Source organism: Octopus sinensis, linkage group LG11 (genome assembly GCF_006345805.1).
Source record: "Octopus sinensis linkage group LG11, ASM634580v1, whole genome shotgun sequence".
NCBI classification, from domain to species: Eukaryota; Metazoa; Mollusca; class Cephalopoda; order Octopoda; family Octopodidae; genus Octopus; species Octopus sinensis.
Window position 1 is genome coordinate 7174739 of NC_043007.1, and position 12152 is coordinate 7186890.

Below are 12152 nucleotides of genomic sequence, written 5' to 3' on the forward strand. Positions count from 1 at the left end.
CGATACATTGAAAGAGTCTCGAGTGATTTTGTTGCGTATTGGCGAGGTGCAGCACGAAATCGATTATCGAACATATGTGAGTTTTCCAGATTTTCTTTACTTTTGTGTGTGTGCGCGCGGATAGTGTGTGTGTGTGTGTGTGTACATGTGTGCTGTGAGTACAGATGTGTGTATATAACATGTATATATACATATGTGTATGTGTGTGTATGTATGTGTGTATGTATGTGTATGCATATATATATATATATATATATATATATATATATATAATATATATAGGAAGAATTCACCAAAAAAACAAAAGACGAAGGCAGGCGGTGTAGAAAACAAACAGATGTATTAGTATAACGTTCAGGAATAGAAAAAGTATTTTACGTTTCGAGCCTACGCTCTTCCACAGAAAGAAACAAGGAGACAAACAAGGAGAGAAAAAGATGTGTGTAGTGGCTACCGATCTATCATACATATATATATATATATATATATATATATATATATATATAATTATTTAGACTTTCTCTATATACTTGCTGCCAGTCATAAGTTTGATATAAGTGTCAGTGGAAGTACCTCAGGAATTCTGCACTGCCCGTTGAGTTAATAAAAAAAATGTGTGAAACAGACAATGGAATTCATGAGAATCTTCATTCATCACAACGATCGTTTCGACCCATGTTGCATCGGTCACTTGCGGGTGGGATACTGTACAACTGGTTGCTTTGCATCTCCCGATGCAGATGCATCTCGTCAGGTGTTTTCTTTTAAAGAAAGTACCACGCTCGTATACTTACTTTGATTCTACGTTATATTGTTCCTGCCAGTTAGCTGTTGGCATTATATGTTTGTGTGTGTGTGTGTGTGTGTGTGTGTATACATACACATAATGTTATACTCCATATACTTAAAGAAAATAGTAGAGACCTTGTTAATAATGTTCTATAGTATGTCTTACATATTCTTTGGTTCATATATTCAGTCACAGCTGATGTTGCTGCTCATCTTTCCAGAACCTTCGAAACAGAAATACGTCAGTATTCTGTCAATAGCCAAACCCGCTGTGTTTATGTCTACACAAAAAGAGAATTAGCTCGCTTTATAGTGTATTCGTGAAATAATAGGTTTTTAATAATGATGATGGTTTTAAATACAATTCTTTACGATTATGTAGACACAAGCGAGGAAACGGTAATAATAAGCCATTAATAGCTAGATTGGTGAAAGGACAATCTAGTTAAAGATTGGAAGACAAGACACAGCTAATAAGAGATAATACGACAGGCGAAGAGGAATCAACAGAGAAATATGTCGAATCAATGTCTTCTTTTGAAATAGTTTGACATCGCACTGCTTGTTCGCAGTTAATGTTCTCCACCGGAAAGTATTATCCGGATATAAATAAAAGTTTTCCTTGAAATTTAACTGTGTTGTGTACAAGGAGGAAATTAAGATGTGTACTGCGACTTAACGGTTCTATTCATTTGACACCCAGGTATTGATTTCTTAAGCTTTAACATATGGGATAGGTTTCAAAAACTGTGATGTGTGCATTATGGCGTATTGGTACGACGGAGCAACCGTAGCAGAAGACTAGAGGTGTTGGCTGTGACAATACTACATATACGAGAGAAAGATTCTACCTCAGACAAAAAACCCAACCAAGCGAATTATATTGACATATGAACTACTGATCGCATTTTTGAGATGTTTTCTAAGAGAAATCATCAGAGGTAGACTTCGGTGAGACGTAGACTATTAAGATTTATGCAAATGAATGGGTTCATTAGCACACTGATAAAAGATGATTAGTAGAAACAATAGAAAGCGACCATCAGTTAATTTGAATTGCCAGAAGTCATTATGAGTTATTAAGGGGCTCTAAAGAAAAGAAATGAAGTCGTCGTCTCTCTTTATAGAATATATAAATATTATACGTTGACGAAGTTGCTCTAAAGAGATATCTATTATGTGATACTTGGTGAGTAAATCTGAGGATGGTTTCAAACAATCTTTTGAAGTCAACAAGCAGTTAAATGAATTCTGCTGAAACCTTAAGAAATACTGAAGAACTTTTTCCTTCTCATCATTTCAACGGAACTGTGGTGAAAGGATTATAGGAACCACGATGGGAGAAGAACTTTCTGGACGGCTTGAAGCTGCCATCTCCAAGCGTGCGTGACAGAAAGAGATGGAGGGGGAGATAGAGAGAGAGAAAAAGAGAGAGAGATGGTAAAGCAAACACTGGAGTTGACTTGTACTTAATTTATGGACAGCAAAGAAGGGAAAAGTGAAGTTGGCCTAGGCGAGATTTGAACAAGTAGCGCAGACACCCAGAATAAATAAGTCTACGTATTGTATGAAATATCCAATGACCACCAGTTCTCCACATCCATCCACTTCTCTGAAAGAACAGAACATTCATGGAAAGGTATAAAACTTCCCCATGCTGCCATGTGTTATCGACTGAACTAACGAATACAGTGTTTAGTGTATGCGGAATCGTTGTTTGTCTCTGATAAATTAACTTATGTAAGATTCTAAGCGTCCAGCACAAAGATATAATTGAAAACACTATATGTAGAAGTGTGTTTATAGATGTACATGCATCCTCTTACATATGAATAGACACAATCAACATCACAGCACACATTCACAACCAGCACACACACACACATACGCACGCGTGCACACAGATACACGCGCACGCGCGTCATATATATAAACATATATATAATTGGTGAAGGAAAAGGAAATGGATTTGGTACGAGTCTTCATTCAACGCGACGATCACGGCGACACATCCTGCAGCTGTGCCATCTTACTGGTAGCATATTGTGCATCTAGTTGTGTTGCATCAACCAGTACAGTTTGTGACTCGTCGGGTGTTTGGTATAAAAGATATTTTACGACATATACTGATTGTACAATTGTCCTTGTGAATTCACTTAGAAGCTACCAAAAATTATACCAACGCGCACACAGAAAAACCGGGTAAATCCCCAGCACTTTATGATGTCTGTAATATGTTACATGTCGTACGTTGCATGTCATTGCACCCGCGAATGTTATAAGTACAATGTTCACCCAGATGTATGTACATCTTTATAATTCCATTTTATCCAATACGTATTGTGGTTATTGTCTGTTTATATACAGTATTTGTGTTACTGATGTATGTTAATATTGTGTTACTGATGTATGCGTGGAAGAATAAATATTAAGATACACTCCATGAGGTGCGATACACATCTGGGAGAGAGATGTTTACGCGTAGATATATAAACGCACAGAAATAAATGCATACGAATGCGTGGTCTAGATACTTATATACGGGATTCCATATGTGAATGGGATACACACACACACACCTATGGATAAAGATATGTATGTCTACGTGTGTATGTATGACTATGTATGGAAATACGTATAAGTTTGGCGTATTTCAACATTCCGTTAAATATATGTATGTGTGTGCGTCTATAATTGATGAAGATCTAGGGACCTTCCGTGTCTGTCTTCCATCCGTTTCCTCACTCAGTATACGTATATCATTTTTAGTTGTCGTGGGTGTATTTTCAAAACATTGTTTTCATTTATTATATATACAAATACTTGTGAGTTTGGCGTGTGCCAACCTACCGCCAGTGCATCTATGTATATATACAAATATCTGTGTCTATCTGAGCGTGTCCGCCGAACCAGCCCTTAATGCGTCGGCCCAGTCATCTGCAACCGACCGTAGAATGTTCCACGCAGTGGGGAGCCTGATACCACTTGTCTACGAACATCTTGGTTGTTTATAGCTACGTTAAATGACTGTCCCTTGTCTATATATGTGTTCATGTCAACAAACGTATACCCATCCCTCTTCCTTTCAAGTCCTATCATTTGAAAGGTTTTACTTTCTATCCTTTATTATTTTAATTTATGTTATATGTTGCCAGACCTATCTAGTAATTCTAGTAACCCTAAAATTATTCTACTCTCAGTCAGTGTGGCGTGACACAGACTGCATTAATTGCAGCAACCCAACATCCTGCCCTTAAGGGACAGCTGCAGGATGGGTTGAAATGATCGTTGCGTTGAATAAAGATTTCTACCAAATCCATTTTCCGTTGCCTTCATCAACTACAGACCAAAAGAACACTGCAGAATTGCTGGCGTAGATCCAGTGAAAATGACATCGTAACCGTGGATGACATCAGGAAGCGCAAACGATGAATGTGCTTTAATCGGGATACTAATAGGCATATACTCCAAGTCCATATATATATATATATATATATATATATAATATATATATATATATATTATATATATATATATTATATATATATATATACATATAACGGGAAGCTTTATGAAAATAAATAAAAGACGAAGGCAGGTGGAGTACAAACAATTGTATTAGTATGGCGCTCAGGAATAGAAATAAAACAAGTCTTTTACGTTTCGAGCCTACGCTCTTCAACAGAAAGATACACAGAAGAGAAACACGGAGAGAAACAAAGAGAGAAAAAAATGTGTGCAGAAGCTAGCGATTCAACATGGCGATATGATTCTGGCCAGAAGTCAGAGATCAAACGTGAGACGCAAGAGCGAATATATATATATATATGTATGTATGCATGTATTTTATATAATATGATGAACATCTGTATTTACATATACATGTATGTGTATCTAGTGATGGTCTGTTCTTGGGAAGGTCCTGTGCATTTGAACCTTATCCATCACTCAATTTTAGCCCTGGGAACGCCTGCACCCACTCAAGTAAATTACCTAAACTTCGGCCCCCATGATTAGACTTGGGATAGATACTGGAATGGTTTGCTGTTGCTTTTTCTCGGTAGGTGGGATTTGAACTCAGAATGTAGATAGCCGGAAGACACATCGTAAGGAAATTTTGCCGCCGCGCCAACGCTTCTTTCCCTCTCCCAGTCGCAGAGCAGCGTGAAATGCAGAACACAACGCAGAACATATTTCATCATTCGATTTCATTGGGTCGCCATCATACTGAAAAAGCACAATACCAATATGGAGATGGTTATAAAAAAATTCTGTGGAAATACTGACACTTTAATTCTTCTAGCCCAAAACGAACTCAGATTTGAATGCTAGCAAAACTCTTGTCAACTGTACGTTGCCAATATGTCTAGTATTACTGAGCCATATTTCTTAAATAAAATTACTTACAGCTCGGATTATAAGGCTACTAAAATTTAAGCATTGAAAATGATACAAAATACAATAAACCACACTAAAAAATAGATGTCAACAAAAAGAAGTGTTCGTCAAGAAATACATGAAAAATTATCGAAAATTTAATTTTTAGAAACCCCCACCCACTTCCTTTTAAGTTGGTGTTCTCAGTATTATGTACAGTAATGTAAATCAAAATAATTACATCTCGATATCTAGATGTGTTCACATGCACAGGACCTGACCAAGATACTAGACGGGTCGCAACAATTGTCGTGATTAATAATAAAAGTTCTCGTATATTCCATCTTCCGCCTTTCATTTAACATATAGATAGATAGATAGATAGATAGATAGATAGATAGATAGATAGACAGACAGACAGACAGGCAGACAGACAGATCTGAAGCCCTTTCACTCTATCTCGTTTCCCTTGTAGTCTGGATTGATATCAATTTTCCACCATTTCCACGGCGGGAAGCAACAATTAGGAACTGACAGATATGAGAAACAAGTCTAATTGCTTCTTAAAAAGCCAAAAAATGTGTCTAGATGTGCATTTCATGCAGAGAAAAGACATAATCATTTTTCCTCTTGACAAACTTCCTTTCTGTCAGTAACAACAAGATTTCTCTTCTCCACAAGAAACATTATGCATACACTTAAACATTGTCACATACAAACAGACATACTCTACAACACACACACATATGCGAGCACTCATTCGATGATATTAGTTATTATAAAACTAGCGAATAGTGAATACCGGCATTAAATAGAACTTACGATTGTAAGGTCAGGAGCAGCTCAATCACCCTTTCCTGAATTCTGAACAAAATTTACGTGACAAATTCTGTTCTATAAAATATAAATTCCATGTTTCTAATCCAGAAGCAAGTATTCTCCAGCAGTTTTTTTTTATAACTATTTCTTTCGACTGCAACAAACCAACATCTTAGGGAATTCGTTATCCATTACTTAAATCATCTTTTATACATCTTGGCAATTTATTTTATGGCTTTTGCATCAATATTTGAGAAGCTTGAACATCAATATCTAATTAGTCTAGAAATGTCATAGTATCGTATAATCAGTAGGGCTTCGAATATAACGAAATGTGTTAATTATTAGCCACCGCATGTCTTATAGAATTGTGTTAGTCTTGCTGACTCTATACGCTGCTCGGTGTTTGATATAAGGTGTTCTACTTGGAAACGTTTACATTCGGTTTAAAATAAAAATCCCCAAGTATTTTCTATTTATTTGTTTACGCTTATATATATATATATATATATATATATATAAATAAAAGATATGAATTCTAATTCTAATTCATATCTTATATATTTATACTGTGAAATTTGATTTAATCCTAAATCTAACTTTTCCCTGTAAGATTGGACCCATACTCCCTAATATTAGTGTATATATATATATATATATATATATATATATATATATATATATATATATATATATCCACTGCCAACGAAAATACTTGTCATTCACACAAATCGGCTGACATTTTCAATTTCATCGAAACAGCAGTAGATCACTGGTCAAAACACCTGCCGTTTTAGACGCATATATTTAAGTGTCGGGTATATAACACAAGTGTGCTCGTTATCACTTCTCACACAACGAATAAAACGGTCTAGTTAAATGCACCTGTCAATAAATTATTTCGTATCCTACAAATATGTTGCATGCATTCTCCATGAAAACTACAATAAATATTATCATTATTTAAGATGAAAGAATGATGATACAAACAGAGGCCACGACAGATTTTGTAACTCAAAAGTGTGTCGTAAGTAAGATGAAGATCCATTTAACCAAAGGTCATCATTCACTACAATATTGTTTGCTTCATACAGCAAAAGTTTTCACACATATTTGTGAATTCCATCATCATTACCTTTTCATTTATTTATTTGTTTTTGAAAAGTAAAATAGCGGAAATAGTTGTACATCGAACATCATTGGTTCTGATGTTTATATTCGTTCCGATATATTCTACATTAAAATCTGTACAGATTTGAATTTTCTTCCCTCTAATCTCCCCAATTTCAAACATATATATTTACAGCAAATTTGAGTGCGATTTAATTAAGCGCACCCCCAGCGCTCGAAGCCGAGACAATGTGATCAATTAAAGATTGTAAGATTTATGTCCTCGTACATGTGCGTTGTAGATGGACTGATAGGTAAAATGCTTGACCAATGGACTGATGGTAAAGAGCCGATGGACTGACTGGTGAAATACTTTATGTCATTTTACTCAAATTCTCGTCGGAAACTTTCCCTTTCATTTAAGTTCTAAAGCGAAGGAATTTCTGAGTTGATTCTCACAGAATCTTTGTGGAACTCTGCCTCTTCCACGTTTCTTATTCTACAAGTAATACTGTTCAATTTCGTTCAAATCTCATTATACCTTCTTAGAAGAAGATGGTTTCAGTGGACAATATAGTTTTAGCTATCTGCAAAAATACTGGAAGCAATGCCTTTTATTGGAAGTTTGCAAAAATCAATGCTGACCATAAGCTAAACAGCAGCGAAAACACTCAATATCTTTTGGTGTTATGTTATTAACTTGGTTGAATTTCATTTCATCTTTTTCACAAATCCGGTATATTTTACCTTTGTCATTTAACAACCCAATATCATTGACAGAGAAATAGGATTATCATTGCAGGAAGAAAAGTATCAGGTTCTCATCGAAGGTTTTCAATTGCCTACAGTGTACATACATATATATATATATTATATATATATATATATTATATATATATATATATATATATAATTTGGACTAAGTACATCAAGGGATGTAACTAAGAACAGTAATGTGTTTAGACCAGTGCTCTACTTTTAACGTGACCCCCACTGCTTTTACCAGAAATCAATAATATGCATAAAACATCAGGAATAATAGTACTGTCTTTTATCTCTGCAACATCTTCCTTCATTCTCGCTAATCTTTTCTCTTCATCTCTCTCTCTCATTCACTCTCATTCACTCTCTTTCCCTTTTCTCCCTCTTTCTCTCTCTCTCTCTCTCTCTCTCTCTCCCTCTCCCTCTCTCACGTACCCAATTTTCTTCCCATTCTTCTTCATTCTCATATTCACACGCATGTACACGTCTTCCACCTTTTGCCAAATTTAGTTAGCAATTTCACTGGAATGCTTATGTATTCGCAGCAAATGCACAGAAAAGAACTGCGTTGCCACACACACACACACACACACACATATATATATATATATATATATATATATATATATATTCTGCGTATGTGAGTACGTGTGAGTGTGTGTGTTTGTGTATACCAATTAGTTATATGTAAGCATGTAATAAAATATATTCCTTTGTATATATGTACTTTTGCGGGCGAGCGGGTGCGAAAGTGTGAGTTTGCGTGCGTAAATGAGTGTGTGTGTTTGTGTGCGTGTGTAGGTGTGTGTATGTGTGTTTGTATGTGCGTGTACTGACACTACACGGATTAAAATAGACAAGTCAGCAATAAGTCAGATAACATTAATATCTTCGTAACAACTGCACCTTCATGTAATGCAGATTCTCAATCGATTTCTCTCCTTCCTCCTAAACTATTGTAATCTCCTTTCCCTCCCAAAGTATGGAACATTGTTAACGTTGCGTCTTTCCGTCTTGCCATATAGAATACTCGGGATGTAATCTATGTTTCTGTAACAATATCATTCCAATTCAAAAGCAGGTTGATTAATGGTAACAGGTGTATTCGGAACATTCTTCCATACAGTATGTTGTAGTGATTTTTTCTCATTAAAGGTAGCAGATTGACAGAAACATGTGGAGATAGTTGATTAGCAATAAACAAAATGCTCTGATGTCTTTGTTTCGGTTCTGTATGTTCCGAGTTCAAATCCAGCCGAGTTCAGCTATATTTTTTATCCTTCAATGTATCATTAAAACGTTGGGGAAAATGTGATATTTGTTCCGTTTCTTTACGTTCTGAGTTCAAATATTGCCGTGATTAAATATATTTTGCATCGTTCTGGGACTGAAAGGAAAAATTAGAGGCCAGAACGGTACATAGACAGAACCAATAGAGAGTTGTGGAGAATGTGGTGTGGTATGGTATTTGTTTCGTCTCATTGCGATGTCAGTTCGCCTGTGAAGAGAGTGATGCAAGCCCCGTCAGCTTTTGCTCTTTCTTTAGACAATATGAATGACAGGGAGAGAGGATATTTGGTTGCATGGACACATTCAGGCCTTCACACACCACAAAAGAACTTTCCCCGGGACTGCAGCCAGGTGGTGCGGGGACTCTCAGTTGTAGATGCATGAGAAACCTTCTCTGGCGGAGGCCTTGGAAATATTCATCAGAATCAGGATGGCAGAAAGGTTACGTTACACAAAAACTTACGTTGGGCAATTATTACTTGCCCTTACTTAGACAATATCATTCCTCGTTAAGAGTTATATAAATTTGTACCAGTAATATACCAGTGTCATTCCTATCGTTTATGGACCTTCCTGTTTCACATCATAAACTGTTGTCATAAAAACTACTTGTCGAAGACACAACATTTTGGTTTGTTTATTCCGTTGAGTGGCTGTTCTTGATTTTGTGGGGTTTTTGGGTTTTTTTGCACGAAGGAAATATCTCAGAAGAGAAAATTGAAGAATCCAAGAATGGCAAAACAAATGTTTCAAATGTTGGCACAAAATCAGTGATTTTAAGGGAAGCGGGGGCCAGAAAATACCGCTATTCGTCCGGTGTGCTAACAAGTCTGGAGTTAGTTAAATCAATCCAGTACTTGACTGATTCTTTATTTTATCAACCCAATTATGCAAAGTTGACTTCGATTTGAATTGAAATTGACACTATCGTTAATTTATTACAATTTTCAACTGTTTTTCGCAGTACCCGTGGAATACGGGACTTTATTTTCAAATTCAAATCCCAACCATAAAGCCATTTTCGATGAAATTTCAATAACGAGATCTGGCAATATTTTCACATTAATATTTATCGATGATTTGCTTTTTGGCTTAATAATAAGGTAGATATTCCATATATCAAAATATAAAGAGCGTCTCTCCATAGTACAGGGACGAACTGAGATGTGACATAATTCTGCTAAGCATATTGATAACTGATATTACCAATATCTTTGTAGCGAAAGTTTAGAACAGGATGATGAATTATGAAACTATTATATATTAACAAAGTACTTTCTCAGTATTATTTGCTATGAGACTCTATCTCTAAAAGATCAATCTCCCATTTGTTATATAAGCAGAGTTTAAAGGCATCGAAGAGTATATAACAGAAGCAGTTCTGTTCACCTGAATATCTCGTATAAGCCAATTTGTCATATTTGGCGTCTATATTTAGGAATTGATACGGAGATAATAGTTTACATAATAAATAATGAGAATATCAGAAATGTGTCTTGAAGTTCTGGTTGTGCAAATAATTATCTATTAGAGGGGAAATTATTATAGTAGGATATTTCTTTTATATATATCAATAGATTACTTTTTACTTTACGTTTGTGATTATACACGTATAACCAGTGATGGCAAATTAGCGAAACCTGTAGTTAAAGGCATTAAAACCACTGAATTACGCATTCGGCTGAAATAGTCTTTAAAAGTGTGCTGTCTGTTATTAATACAACATTTCGAACGTTAGAACAATTCAGAATAAGCATTTCAATATATTTCTATAAAGTACAGTTGAGTAATGTTTATGGTTAAACTTTCTCCAAGACTACGGGAAGCATTTTCATCGTGGAACATAAGCGCAGAAGATATCATTAAAGCTAATATACATGCGACTGGGTAAATAAATACATGTTTAGAGCTCCACTGTAACTAGAAAACGAATTCATTTCATGTCTCTTGAAGTTTCTAAATTCCGAAGATATAAACGGGATGCAGCTCTTGTGATAAGAACAAAGCTTCTCAAATCGGTGAAGAAATGTAATGATAGAATGCCTGTCATGTTTACAGATGTGCGTTCGAATCCTACGAGCATCCTTGACTTTTCCCAGACAAAGGTTTTTCTAACCCAATATTCTACACGCTACTCTTATTGCTCTGTATGGTCCAAGTTCTACTTTCTCAAAAGAAACAAATTTATTTAGTATATATAAATATGTATCTTATAATATATTTAGCTGTTCTGATTATATTGGAGGCGAGCGCCTTTTTCCTTGTGATTGGCTTAGAAACTTAAGAAACTAGGATCTTTTCCTTCATTTCTTAACATGAAACCAAAATATATGTAATCTCTATCCTATCGTACATTCTACGCTTATACATATTAAATGAATTCGTCTGTACGAGGTTTTATGTATCTGTAGTGATGACGAAACTGAAAATGGTGGAATATTATATTTTAAATTGTCACTACATTTGCTCTTTCTTTCGTTACAGTTTCGCTGAGCGTCCGGTGACCATGTATATTTCCTTCATTGAAGCAGAACACTGATTTAAGGTTGGTATATTGAAATATATATGGATTGCCAATTGAGAGAATTTAATGATGAGTCTATTTTCAATTGCTTCTTAAACGATAAAAATGTGTCGCAACCAATTGCAAGAACACTACATTCGTTAATGTCATATTTGAGCAGAAATTTTCCAGATGTAGATGCACGTTTAACAATTTTGAGGGAAGGGGTTAGTCGGTGTCATAAACCTCAGTACTTGACTGCTACGTTATATTTTGTGCTCCGAGGAGAGGAGCGAAGTTAAATAACCTCGGCGGAATTTGAGCATTAAAATCCAGAAAAACGCCACACGACCTTTTACCTTCACATACCAAAGGGCATATTAGAGACATACGAGGAGGTCCTGAAAAGTTTCTGACTTTTGGGTATTGCGAAAGTTCTTATTGGAGGCCCAACATTCCGAGTTGATTTTATAAAGCTCAAAAAACTGAAGGACCGCTGCAA

The 12152-nt window shown here is 35.6% G+C and overlaps 1 protein-coding gene across 4 annotated transcripts in view; it reads left to right on the forward strand.

Annotated features, from left to right (window-relative positions):
* Window positions 1–12152, forward strand: part of LOC115217464 (metabotropic glutamate receptor 3) — a 477824-nt gene that overhangs the window by 274197 nt on the left and 191475 nt on the right. For all 4 annotated transcript variants that reach the window (XM_036507042.1, XM_036507043.1, XM_036507044.1 and 1 more), the window contains one exon: window positions 11632–11692. The gene's annotated coding sequence lies outside the window, so the exon portion shown is untranslated. The remainder of the gene's footprint in view (window positions 1–11631; window positions 11693–12152) is intronic.